Genomic DNA, 14045 nt, shown 5'->3' on the forward strand with positions numbered 1-14045 from the left:
TAAGAGTGGGAGGCAGATGTTCAAAAATGTAGAGTGAGATAAACTGTGATTTCCATGATCAAAAAAACCCTCAACATCCATCAAGGAAGGAAGAAAGAACTCCAGGGCTGGTTGCAACAAAAAGGCAGCTGGTAGTAAACATATACCTTATAAATAATTTAGAATATCCAAACCAAGGACCAACTTCACAAAACATCTGGACTAAGAGGTGATGAAAATGTAATGAACAGAAACTAAACCCCAAAGGACAAATCCAGAGCAGGGCCTCTGTGTGTGTGTGCGTGTGGGTGTGTGCACACTCACACTCACACACACACACACACACACATCACATAAAGCATAAGAGAAAATAATTAAAATGAACTAGATTTGTATCCACAGTTTTAGGAGTTATAACCACGTTTTAAAAGGAATGCCATCCTTTTTAAAGTTCTTTTAGAAATACACTCAAATATATGAGTAAAACAAAAGCCTTGGTGTTTGTCTTTGAATGACCTTTTCCCTAACCTCATTCCACTCCAATTCTGGTTAGCCATACCACAGTATTTATGAAAGTGATTTAGAAAAATAACCAAATCATCAGACTCTGTGTGTGTGCGTGTGTGTGTTTGAGATGAAGCAATTCTGAAATACAAAGGATTTAAAATTTGCTTTCAAGAAAATAATTTATCAGCAAATAATTAGCCAAACACTTAAGTTTTCCTTTTAAACAGGGACTAGTGGTTCTTTGATGTTTTTGAGAGGCAAGTAAAAGAAAGATATGATGGATCAGAAGGCCACTGATGCATTTCAATAGTCAATTCTAAACTAAAAGTTAGTTTAAGAATTGTTAAAACAAATAAGAACATAATGTTTCTAGTTGATTAAGATAACTGTTTTCATTAAGTGAGACGTTTTTGAAAGGAAAAAAATGAGGAAGGTGCTCGATATATAGTAGGAAAAGGCATAGACCTGTGAAATGAGGTAGATTTTTTTTTCAGTCTAACAAAAATTCACATGATAAATGAAAAGAAAATTGCCTCCTGAAGAAAATGGCCATGCACTGCTTTGGAAAAAACAATGTCAAAAGACACAGGTTTATACAAACTTTAAAAGAAGTACTAAGAAAGTAGAAGCTACTGCTTTAATTTGTATATTCCTGTTTTGAGGCAAAAATGTAACACAACTCTTTCTAGTCATTACACCAACCTGCGGCCTCTCCAAATTCCCCTAATACCTTCCCATTATCATCAAGGTCAAAAGTCCACAGATCCTCCAGCAGTCGCCAGCTTCATCAATAGCTCCAGGAAACTTCAACCTCCCTACTCAGCAAGGACAGAGGAAGTACAGCAAGAAAGGCCAGTTCATTCCATTAATACACAGGCCAAATCCCATTACAGGACAGACTATTCTACCCTCACAATCCCCTTCCTTCCACAAATAATAAACATACTATCAAAACTATAAAAAACTCAGGTCATCTCCAAGATATGAACTACTACCTTCACTGAGGCTGGATTTGACCAAGAAGTCATAGTTTGTGCCAGTTATCATGCTGGCAAGCTCCTAGGGAATATTAAGGCTATAGCTAAATATTACTTTCCTTTTCATCAGCAGCAATTGTGAATCAATTTTTGTTGGTGGTAGGAATCGCCACAAAACTTACCCAAGAGTAAGTGAAACAATCCACTCTTCAGCCTGAGAAATGTTCTTCTTAGACATCAGAGAAAATCTAATAGCCTGATGTCTTCTGGTTGATATCTTTTATGTAGCTCTGCAACCTTGTTTTTCCTGACAAAATTCTCTGCCTAAACAGCTGAGTGGGGAGTCTGAATTCTAGGGCTCACCCTCTTTCAGTGCTAAGTGCAGCAAGGAGGCAGGCACCTGTCCTGATGCAACACACAAGCACATGAGCCTTTTAATGGATGATTACTTAATAAACCTAGTAAACCTTTTCTGAGCTTATTCCTGCACTTGAGAGGCACCTGGGAATCTGCAGTAAATACACAGGGGTTTCATTTTGGGCTTTGTTTACAAGCAACCCACTTAAGCAGTGATTGGTGTTTAACCATTTTGAGCTTTGGGGAGGCCAGAGAGTGAAAGTTTTCACAAAACCTACAGACCCACTAATGTTTCAAAAAATAAAAAATCTTATCTAATCTCTGGGAAAAAACTAGACACAAAATGGCTCTGAAACCAAGTTACTTTATATATTTGAGAAGGTTGTGAGTGAGCATGGCACAATTTGATTTTAAACTTGGGATTTCTATTATCTCAACAAACTAAGTGGTCTTTAGAATACTTCTTCCCTATAAAACACTGATTCACTATGTTGTTTTGTACACCTGAAATTAACATAATAAAAATAATAAGTAACAATAAAACTGAATCAACTTCAGTTTTTAAAAAAGAGTATTTCTTTCCTAAGCTTACATTTGTGCAATATTAAATGATTCCTCCAGAACAACCTATTTGTTCAAATTATTAGTGATTTTTGCATGTATTCTTACAGATGTCACATCACTCAGCAGTGCTTTAATAGAAGGAAGCCAATGCCATCTGCTTCCTAATTGATGAATAGTTACAGATGAGAGTAGACTCCATATAATATCACCCTTAAGCAAGTATTTGCAGAATCAGAAAAAATTTTACCTTTGAAATAAAGGCAAAAATAAAAGACTTAAAATGCTGATTTAAAAACTGTCATTTGCCTTCTAAAAACAGACAGTAGCGGTGGTTGCAAAACTCTAAATATACTAAAAGCTACTGAATTGTATACTTTGAGAGTGAATTTTATGATATATAAATTATTACAATAAGCTTGTTTCTAAAAATAAAAAGATTGGGTTTGGAATTCTCTTGACTTTATTCATCTTTGTAACCTCAGCACCTAGAATATTGTCAATCATGTAATATGTACTCAATAAATGTGTGGATTAAACTTTTTTAAAAAACTGTCATTTGTACAGTACTTCATGTTTGATAAAGCACTTTCACTGACATTTCTTTACCTACTGTCAGCCAAAAAGCCACAATTTTTAAAAAATATTATAACAGTTAAAGACAAACCAACCATGCTGAAATTACTGTTCTGTCCAATTTAATTCAATCTCAGAGATTAAAGTTAATAGCTAAGTCAGCAAAAGCCATAAGAGAAATAACTGTAATTACATGAACAAATAGCATACAGAGACAGCAATGTGAGTTTTTAAAACACAACAATCAATTTTGAACATTTGTTTTGATTGACTTACTGGGGTTTCATCTACTTTAAAACTGTAAATTTCATAAAAATTCAATGATCAACTTAATGAAAGGATGGGGAAATGCATCCTTAGTGTTGAAGCAAGGAAAGCGTGAAGTTACCACTGTTTATCAAGATACAAAAGAGCCAATTCTAATCTGATTTAATGAGACTATGAACCCAAAGAGCAGGATGATGTCTTAGTACACTTAATATAGCACACGTAATGTAAGCTTGCCGAGCACAGTATAACATGATGGTGAAGTAATCTTCACAACCAATAGTAAAAGGCTGTATAAGAAGTTTTCTGATAGTTCCAAGCTTAAAGATGATCTCTTTTAATTTTTAGTAATACCAAATACTTGATTTGGTATCAACTAAGGAACAGTATGATTTGGTATAAACTAAGAAACAGTATGAAGAATCTTGAAAAATGCAAATTTTAGAGCTTTTAGTACCCTTTCTAACATGGAATTAGGAGACAGTGAGATGAAGATCTTAATTCTGCAGAGTATTTTCTTATCTTTCAAATCTGATAAGGGTGTGATTTTAATTAACACTTAGGAAAATGGAGAAGGTTCTTATTATGATGTATGTAACATCCATTAGGTTCACCTCAGTTGGTATGCTTTGAAGGACACCAATAGCTCCTCCAATGTAATAACTTTCCCAATTCCATTTTCTAGATTCCTTCTGGGTAGTTGTTTTTCTTATATTCAAAAATACCTTTCAGGGGCTTCCCTGGTGGTCCAGTGGTTAAAAATTCGCCTGCCAACGCAGAGACATGGGTTCCAACCCTCATCCAAGAAGATTCCACGTGCCCTGTGCCACAGCTGCTGAGGCTGCACGCCCTGCCTAGAGTCCACGCTCCACAACAAGAGAGGCCACCGCAGTGAGAAGCTCGCGCACCACGCTAGAGAGCAGCCCAGCTTGCTGCGCCAGAGAAAGTTCCAGTGCAGCAAAGACGACGCAACACATCCAAGAAACAAAATAAACAAATGTTTTAAAATTGTTTTTTCAAAATTCAAAATGCACTGGATAGACCAGGTAGAAGAAAACAGAAGTAAATATGCCAAAGATGATGATAAATCAGCTTTCATAGTTACCGTTGTAACTTGTCCATACCATCTTGAGAAGTGAAATTCTGACGCACAAATTAGGGGTGCAACCTCCCAAATTAAAACATTTCTCAATTGTTCTTCATTTTCAAGAGACCAAACCGTATAGCTTCTAATCATTTTTTCTAAAAAACCAAATGACCTAGACTTCTTTTCTAAAAAAAGCACACATAAAATAGTGTGCGTGCATACATGCTCAGGCACTGTGTCCAGCTCTTTGTGACCCCTTGGACTATAGCCAGCCAGTCTTCTCTGTCCATGGAATTTTCTGGGAAAAAATACTAGAGTTGCCATTTCCTCCTCCAGGGAATCTTCCTGACCCAAGGATCGACCCCACATCTCCTGTATCTCCTGCACTGCCAGGCAGATTCTTTACCACTGCACCACAATGTAAATGTCCATGGATTCTCAGACTGGTTAAAGTATGGTGTCTTCATACTACAGGATACCCTTTCAGCCCTTAAAAGAAGGCAGTAGATCTACAACATGTGCAGGGAGGGAAGTTTTTTAAGATATCTTGTTATATAGTATGTTTTTAATGAGATCTTGAATACACAACCTGGCTTTTTAAAATAGACGTTTAAGAACCAATAACTAGCAACGGTCTCTGAGGGGTGCAAGGATGAAGGAGGTTTACTTTCACTTTACTCCCTTCTATACTATTTTTTTTTTTTAATAAAGAGCAGCACACCCCAAAACTTTAGTCATCATCACATATCTTGACTTAACTAAAGAGGAATCTGAAAAAGCCCAAAGAACTTAAATAAACTTCCTCAAAGACATACAGATGAAGAGATACACATTAGCAAATATATTCCACAAGAGAGCATACAGAATAGACTAGTAAAATCAGAACAGAGAGAACAGAATGGGAAGGAAACTGCAGAGACGAGACAAGCAAAAGATTTGTAAAGTGGGAAGGAAACAGCAGTGAACAAAGAGGAAAGGAACCAAGCAACCAAAGACAACTCTGAAGGGAAGGAGATGCATTTTTTAGAGCTGAACTTTAAACGGCATGATTATGGGAAAGGAAGAGAAATAAATACGAAAAAGCACTTATGATCCAAAGTTAAGTGCCATCTCGAGTGCCTGAAACTGGTAATGCCACCTTCGACACCATTTTAGTCAACGGTATGCTATCTTTAATCACATGTAAGTACAGGTTCTAGGAAACACTAACAGTGTGACTGTAGCAACACTCTTCACAAAGGGTCAAATAGGATTGTTTTGTTCTCCCACTGCTAGGCCACTTGGTTACAGTATTCCCCTACAAAAAGATGTTTCAGCAGTGCTTAAGGAAAACCATAGGGCAATCAAACACTACTATTTCCTTTTACCTGCTTCTAGTAGATACCTATCCACATCCCAACACCAAAGTTTCCGAATTTATTAATTCACTTTTTCAAGTGAAATTTAAAAATTTAAACTTGCCTGGAGAAAAACAGAAAGAGGTGGTGGATGCCCACTTGTCTGCCAAAAGCTTCTCCAAACATGTACCCAGACTGAGAAATTATATGATAAAATATTTATCCAGTGCTGCCTATGGAATCTACGCTCAGTAGAAGACCCTAGAACTCCTCCTACAGGAAAGGGGTCAAACTCAGAAATTAAGTCTTCAGCTGACATAGCACAGGCTAAAAATAAAAATCACAAATCCAGGTCTCTGAGTTTTAGTGTAAAACCAAATACTAGGTCTTCCCATTTTGATACTGTAAAAACAAAACAAAACTGGGTATTCCAATACCAGATTAGGAGAAATTCCAGTGAATGAGAAAGTTAAAGGTTGGGAGGATAGTATTTATTTGCTTTTAAAGTATGATTATTAGTTAAGAAATGTGACTATTATGAGTGTGATGAAGAAGTCAAACTGGAGTCTATATTTCTGCTTGTGTCTTTACAAGTGAATAGACAGTCACCTCAAATTTTTTGTCCTCTGTAATATTAGGGTAAAATCTTACTTCTACTTTCCAGGAATGCTGTGGAGCAAGAATATGAAAACATCAGTGTATGTATACCATTTATTTCCTTAAATTTATGACTTGCACATTATAGAAATATAAACTCTTACCTGTCCCAAGACACACCCAACTAACTAAAATGAGGGTAGAATCCTGATTTCTGAAGGTTTTAAGAACAAGTTTGTGGGGAAGGAGGAACTTAAAATTTCCAGAGATTTTAAGTTTATGAAATGACCATATTCCTTTCCATGAAGGTTGTTCTCCATTTTCAAACTTGACAAAAATGTTAAGAAAGCTCATAGCTGGTCTAACCCAAATCTCAGGAAAGTTCCTAAAGCTCTCTGAAGCACAAGGACTGGCAGTCCTAACCTTTAAATGCAATGCCCTCCTGATTATATAGTCTTCTCTTCCAAACACATTCTTTGTGTGTTCACCTAACCTGGCTTTAATCCATATAATCACATAAAAAATCTGAAAGTCAACCAGGCTCTCCCTTCTCATCTTCTGCAAGATCTCTACCATCTCCATGATGAAGTCCTGGAGCATCTGCTTCTACTCTCACTTCTCTGGTTCACGTTCCTTCCATCCCATTGTCTGTCTGTCCCTCATTACAGTGTCTGAATTTCTGTCAGAGCCTCATAACTGACTTATAAGGCTACATCCTTCAAATAGGTGGTATCGTCCTAAAAAGTTCAAATATTAATATTCCTTTCAAGGTACCAACACTTGGGTATCAGGATAATATCCAAACTCCTTGGCAAGAAATTCAAAGCTTTTCAGGATCTAGTCCCGTCTACCAGCTACTCCCAACATAGAATTCTGATATTCCAGGAGTGTCAAATCAACCTTAATAACTAGCCACATCAATACTTAAGGCTGCTATTTCTGTCCAAATGGTCTCTCCTTCATCCTCTTAACCTAAGAAATTACTTGAGAATTACATCTTTTTACAAAACCTTTCCATTCCTAACAAACACACTGGATTTCACGTACTTAAGTTTAAGGTATTGTTCCCTCTGTGCTTAGTCAATCACTGGTGTCAGACTCTGCAACCCCATGGACTGTAGCCCACCAGGCTCCTCTGTCCGTGGAGATTCTCCAGGCAAGAATACTGGAGTGGGTTGCCATGCCTTCCTCCAGGGGATTGCTCCCTCTACTCAATGATAAACTGTTACAGGACAGAAACAATTAATAAGTCTTACATTACAACCAGGTGCTGACTGTACATCGTATACAGAACTGGGTGGAACTTGCTAAGAAGTGTGGGGTAGACAAAATGGAGTTGAACAGTGTTTTTAAGGGCATGAAATAGGAATGGTGTCCACAATAAAGACGGGCATTTAAAAAAAAAACTGATGTTGTGAACAATGTCATTTTTCTTTAACATTTAGTTTCTAGACTTTTGCACCCCCCCAAAAAAAGTGGGCTTTAAAGATTTCCAAGAAATATAAACCAAATGAATGACTTGAATCAGAAAAGACTAATAGTAAACAAGTCAACGTTTTCATAACAATTGGTAGAAAAAATATTTCTTGCTGATTTCAAGCAGGCATGTGTAGAGGAAGGGAGGATTAAGAGAACAATGTGTGTAGAAATGAATCTCAAAACGAGAGCTATTTAAACTCAGCATACATTAACATCAACCAAATTAAAATAACATTAAGCCAAAGCAAACTTATAGTAGGTGGAAACAACTAAATATGAAGCTAAAAAAATTATTTTAGTTAAACTGCAACTTTTTTACTTGAATATGTAATAGCAAATGTGTCTGTGACTTCTATATTTCTAGTACAAAAAGAAAACTCTCCCTTGAAAATAAACTCCCTTCTTTTGGATTAGCTGCATTTCCATAATACAGAAAACCACTCAGTTGCAGATTCAATTAAAAGGGAAACTGAAAAAGAGAAACTGGAGAACCAAAAGATAACAAAATATTTTCAATTTATAACAGGACACTCTTGTGGACAAATCAGAAAGAAGATGGTATTTTCTAGATATCCACTGGACTTTCTGATGTTACCTGGTTGAATCAGAATTAGATTGGCAACCAGGAGTTTAAGGCAGTGCCTTCCCAGAAACAGTTTCTGAAGGTGGGGGATGGGGCCAAAAACAATTATTCTTTCCACTTCTCATTTACTAAATTATGTATTCCAGCAAGGAAACTGATCCAAACCTGTTTTGTCTTCTGCAAAATATCTACTTTCCAAAGTTGTGAGGACAACAGGTTGTATTACCAAGAACATGATTTACTTATTTACATCCCTGAGAACCAGGTATGATTATTGCTATTTTGCAGATGACAAAATCTGACTACAAACAAAGTGACTTGCTTAAGATGATCACGTCTTTGGAAACCAAGCGTCTTTGGATCACGTCTTTTCAACCCCATAGACTTCTGAACACTAACCTAGTGCCTCAACAAATATACTTCCCTCCTTCTTAGCCAATTATATGCCTAGCACTGCTTAGGGGAAAAAAATGTAATACTTTTAAAGCAACCTACTATGTGCCTAGCACAGTAAATTAATTTGTCCTTGCAACAGCTTATGACGTTGGTCTACATTTCAAATTAGCTTTTAAGTTTTTCCCAGTGAGAAACTTATTTTACATGGAAAATCATTCTCAAAATGCTTTTGTGACATAAATCTGCCTGACTGGGAGCTTATGAGCCAGGTTTTCCCAGGGTCTGACTGCCAACTCTAGAGAAAAAACTGATCATTCAGGTTCCAGATATACAGAATAGTACTTTGCAACAGCAGTCTTGAGGCCCACCCAAGATTCTAGAACATACTATGTATTGAACTTTTAATCTCCAATCTCTTGCAAAAGTAATGCAAAACGAGAAGGCAGCAGAGACCTTGTCTGTGTCTTTCCCACTCTCAACTCATTTACCTTGATAAACCAAATCTCTGCTGCACATATCATCTGATATTTAAAACAGAAGCCTTAAACTCTAGATACATTTGAAGTTTCTCAGAACACTGAAATCTAGCTGTAACTCGGCTATGAAATACTAATTAAGAAAACAAATTAAAGAATCTCAGTGTATTGGCAAAGCTCCTCATATGCGTTTTATTAATAAATACCTGACCCAGAGAAATAACTCCCCAAAGGAAAGCCATAAGGTTATTAAATCTGAAGTTTCTCATTCTCTTGACAAGATGTTTCTATTCATTTCAGAAATGTACTAATATTGGCAGCCTTTAGGTATTTGTCATTCGGTCAACCAAAACTTGGGCGAAAAGAGTATACTGAATAGCTTAACAATGAAAGCACAAAACTGGTTTCAATTTGTATGGACAGTCTGGTATGTGTGGGCGTGGCCCTCAAAGGATATTTTTATTTTTCAGTAAAGGCCACTTTTAGATTCTAACCCTTAAACATGATCAAAATACAAGAGCAATAAGGAAAGAAACAGACACGGTGCTGCTTATCGGATGTCTAGACTGCAAGCAAACCCCAAATACCAAAGAAGCATCCATGTGTCAAACCAGCATAATTTCTGAGCTATGCCTGGGGCCACATACCAAAAAAAAAAGTTAGCTTGAAAAGAAAATCTAAGAGGGGTAACCAGCAGGTCAATCCCAGTTCTCAGGAACTAGGAAAAGCTAGCAGGGACAGCTAGCCGTTACCTTGTATCATCCCCTTGAGTAGCTTCCTCCCCAGCCCCCACAAAAAATCTCCTAGAAAGGCCTAACTCCTACGTGCTAGCTTCTTCAAGGTCGTCCAAAGATAACGCAGGAACCTGAGCTGAGCACACCTTTAGGCCAAAAGATTCCCCCTTGCCCAAACCATTACGTAAATACTTTAAATGCCATAGCCACCAGAAACAAAGTCCCAGAAGTTTATTCAGATTGAGCAACTAATAAACGTTTTCGGTTTTGTAACATAAATTATGAAAACGCTCTTCAAGAGTGACAAACTCCAGTTAAAAAACAGGTGCTTTGAGTACTTTTAATGACAAGGTCAAATTTATTTAAAAAAAAAAATTATTAGGAGAAAGGCGGGGTTGGGGCGGAGGGACTTTTCTTAAGCTTCCTTACGATAATGTGAGTGAGGAGTGCGCGGAAGGACGGTTGGGGAGAAACTGTCTAGCACTGGGTTCATGTTTGGCTACACAGTAATTCCTGGTCTTCCGGGTGCCTGGAGTAATCGAAGATTAGAGAGAGAAAATAAAAACAAAGAAACCTAGTAGGGGTCAGAGTTACCAGAACAAACTCTGCACCGCGCGACCACCCCAAGTAGCACCTCCCCAACCAAAACAGCCCTGGCCACAGCCGGCCCCCCCTCCCACACGTAAACACACAAAGACCAGAGCTGCACGCACGGTTTGCCCACAGTCCTCACTTCCCTTTGTAGGACAACGGGAGCCCCGAAGTTCGCTGCGGTTGCTTTTTGGGTGTCGTCGGGGCTGGGTCCCCTGAACGTGCGGGCCGCGGCTCGGCTGGGGGGAAGGGGTGCTCGCCGGTTTCCCCGAAAGCAGCAAAATGCCTCCCCGTCCCGCCCCAGTCCTCCGCGGTGGCCCCAGGCTGCGCTTCCCCCCGGGCACGCGGCGACGGCCGAGAGAGAGACACCCAGGCAGCAAACAGAACAGCTCCCCGGCGGACCCGTGGGTAAATACAGCAGCTGGGGTCGGGAGGAAAGTTCCAGTGGAGAGCTGCCCGCAGGGGAGGGGGTGGCGGCGAGAGGGAAGCGCGTCCCTCTCCGCCGCCTCCCTCACCTGCGCCGGAACAACGGGCCCCGCGCCCGCCCACCCGGCCGGCCCGGCGCCTCCCGCAGGCCGCGCCTCCCGCACGCCGTGCTGCCGGGGCTTGTTCCTCCTCATGGCTTTGCCCTGACGTAATTCAAACATGGCAACAGTTCGACTTCAAAGGCGGATCCACAGACCTCCCAGACGCAGGCTCCGGCCCCGGGGAGCGGGCCGAGCCCTCGCGGCCGCTCTCTCCCGGGCCCTCGGCCGTCGCGGCACCCGGCGCCCCGGCTCCAGCGCCAAGCCCCGACTGCTGCCCCTCGGCCGCCCGCCGCGAGGAAGCACGCCGTCTCCCCCCACGCGCTCCGGCACCGCACCGCGCACAAGTAGCGTCGCCAAAGTTTCCCCGCGAGGGGCCGAGGGACAAAAGCCCCTCCCGAAACTCGCCCGAACTTAGGAGGGCCCGGCCTGCAAGGCGGCCGCCTCCAGCGCCGGCCGGGCCCGCACCGGCACATGCAGCTCTTTGTTTTCTGTCCAGCCGGGCGCTGCCTACGTGCAGCATCAGGGGCGTGGGACTGTTTCCCTGGGGGAGACACTTGACGATCGCCCAGGGGAAGGGTCCGGACCCGGCGCCCCGGGAGTCTGGGGCTGGTCCCGCCGTCCTCCCCAAGCAGTAGGCCCATTTAATCAAAGTTTTGCAATGTCCTTGATGAGAAACGCCCGAATCCCCCGCCCCGCACCGGCCGAGAGTTGGCGACTTTCATTCTGCTTTTTAAACTGGCAAGACGCCATCATCAGCAAGTCACATTGTCCGGCCGGGCAGACTGCGCCCACATCTCCCCGCTGACCGCGAGCCCGACACTCAGTCGGACCCCGGACCAAACCGGGGTCGCAGCCCCAGCACGTGGTCTGTCACGCTCCCCACAAAAAGCAGTGCCCTCCAGAGTTCCCGCACTCCTCATGCGCAGACAACGCCGCTGCCTCCATCCCGGAGTCAACTCGGCTCCGACTAGCCATCTTAAGCCGCACACCGTCGCCCTAGAGAGCTCCGCGGCGCCCACTTTATACGCTACAGGTGAATAAATTTGCGAACCAAACTTGGGGCTCCACCGACACCCCGCACGCCCGCGCTGTCTGGGCGCGGCCCGAGGAGAGGCGTTTGCGAGCCGGGGCCGCTTCCGAGCGGCCGCGTGTTGCTCATTGTCGCATCCGCATCCCTCCGGAGTTGGGCGGACAACGCCACCCGCGTGCACTATGGCCACGCCGGCACCGACCCGAAAGGCCGATTTAAACCCCCTCCGCCCTCCAGCTCTCAAGTAGGCGGCAACTTAGTTTCCGAGCAAGGGGCGTTCATTGTCCACCCTCATGACAACACGCGCGAGGGGCCGCAAGAAACTAAACCACGAGGGCCAACAACGGCGCCCGGCCACTCCCGGGCGCGCGCCCACGCGGGTGCACAGACCCGGGGCCCCTCTGCAATCGCCAGCAAGTCCTTTTCTCTGGGGCCTTTAAGCCACCGGGCTCCCTTTCGCCAGCGAACACTGCGGCTGCGAAAAGTCATTGTCACCTTCAACGTGGATCCCTCAACTCTGGCGACTCCTCACCCCTTTCCTGGCTCCGTTCACTTCCCCCACCCCAAGACTTTCGCTTTTCCTCAAATAACCTCCCCAATTAAAAAGGGCACACTAAACATGCAGATACAAAAGAATCTGGGGTCTGAAGATCACGAAAACAGCGCTCCCCGAAATGCCATCTCCAAGACAAAACTTCCTGTGTGTATAAATGTGTGCGTGTGTCTGTAGAAGGACTGGGGGAGGTAGTGAGGTGAGGTGAAAAGAGAAAAGAAACCACTCTGAAATCAAAGCCTCGTGAGACAGTTTTGCACCACAGTAATGGTTCGAGTTACTCACCTTCCAAAAGCAGCCGTTCCACGCGCAGTAACGTTCCCGAGGGGCGCAGTGCACGCCAAGTCAACCCCCCCTTCAATCGCTCCCTCCTCCTCAACTGCCTTGTCTAGAAAGATTGTCTCCTGCAGTTCTGCAGTTGCTACCGCTGGCGGGGAAGGTGTAGATTCCGCTTTCCCTCTGCGCACGCGCGGCTCCCGGTACAAAATTCTCCTGAATCGAACTTATTTGCATACGGGCGCGCGCGCGTCGAGGGCTGGGAGGGGAAAAGGCCCGGCGGCCGAGCGCGCTCCCGAGGCCTCTATTGTCCTTTTAAGGGGAGAAGCGCCGTGGCGCGGGAAACGCGGCGGCCAGAGGGAAACGGGGGCGGGGACTGCTTACTACGGCTGACGTCACGTAAACAAACGCCCTCTGCCTTGAGGCGGCGGCCAAGTGGGAGTGGCGGGATGGGAAAGGCGGAGAGGTTAGCGACCCAGGGAGAATACTAGACTGCGTGAAGTGTTTTCCACTCCGAAGCTCTTCAGGCACACCGTTTCGCGTTGGAAAATAGTTTTGAAAGCTGTTTTTGCAAAGTTCTCATACCTGTGCCCGGTTTCTGGCCTGAGTGATAGGGGAGGTGGTCTTGCAAGTATCCAGACTGAATTTATATGTTTCCCACGTTTGCTAAATTTTGTTTGAAAACAGGTTTTTGAATCTTTTTTCTGTTTTAATCTTCTGGAGCCAGTAGAGTTTCGTCTTGCAGTTTTAATGAGTCATTTAGTAAAGTCCGATTTTGACACTCCATTCACTAACTCCTGTCTGCCCTCCTCAAACAGTAACAGAACCCATGACAATCCAATTTTTTCTCCACTTCAGCCTTAAGATTTCAAGCCTGAATTGAATGGTTGTTAATTTCCGTGGGAACAGTGTCGTTTTCCTAATAGACTAGTTAGTGGGAAGTCAGTAATCTAGCTAGAAATGTACATACCACCTCCAGCTGCTAGTAAAGGTTGTTCCACTCACCCAGAAATAATATTGATTCTACTAACTGATGGTCTTGGGAATTGAAAAAGTAGCCAGTTAAATGCAGACTTTCCCTTGTGGAATATATAATAAACAATCTAAATGCTTCTTGCCTCAGGATAGGAAAAAACCTGGAAAAGCTGAAGTAAA

General features: G+C 42.7%; 1 protein-coding gene across 5 annotated transcripts in view; it reads right to left on the bottom strand.

The window, feature by feature from the left end:
* SINHCAF (SIN3-HDAC complex associated factor) overlaps positions 1-13121 on the bottom strand; it is a 29529-nt gene extending 16408 nt beyond the window's left edge. Inside the window, exon 1 of one of the 5 annotated variants that reach the window (XM_006069093.4) lies at positions 12900-13121. The gene's annotated coding sequence lies outside the window, so the exon portion shown is untranslated. The other 4 variants (XM_044941314.2, XM_006069096.4, XM_006069094.4 and 1 more) reach the window with 4 other exon arrangements.
* Positions 13122-14045: the final 924 nt, after the last annotated feature.

Source organism: Bubalus bubalis, chromosome 4 (assembly GCF_019923935.1).
Source record: "Bubalus bubalis isolate 160015118507 breed Murrah chromosome 4, NDDB_SH_1, whole genome shotgun sequence".
NCBI classification, from domain to species: Eukaryota; Metazoa; Chordata; class Mammalia; order Artiodactyla; family Bovidae; genus Bubalus; species Bubalus bubalis.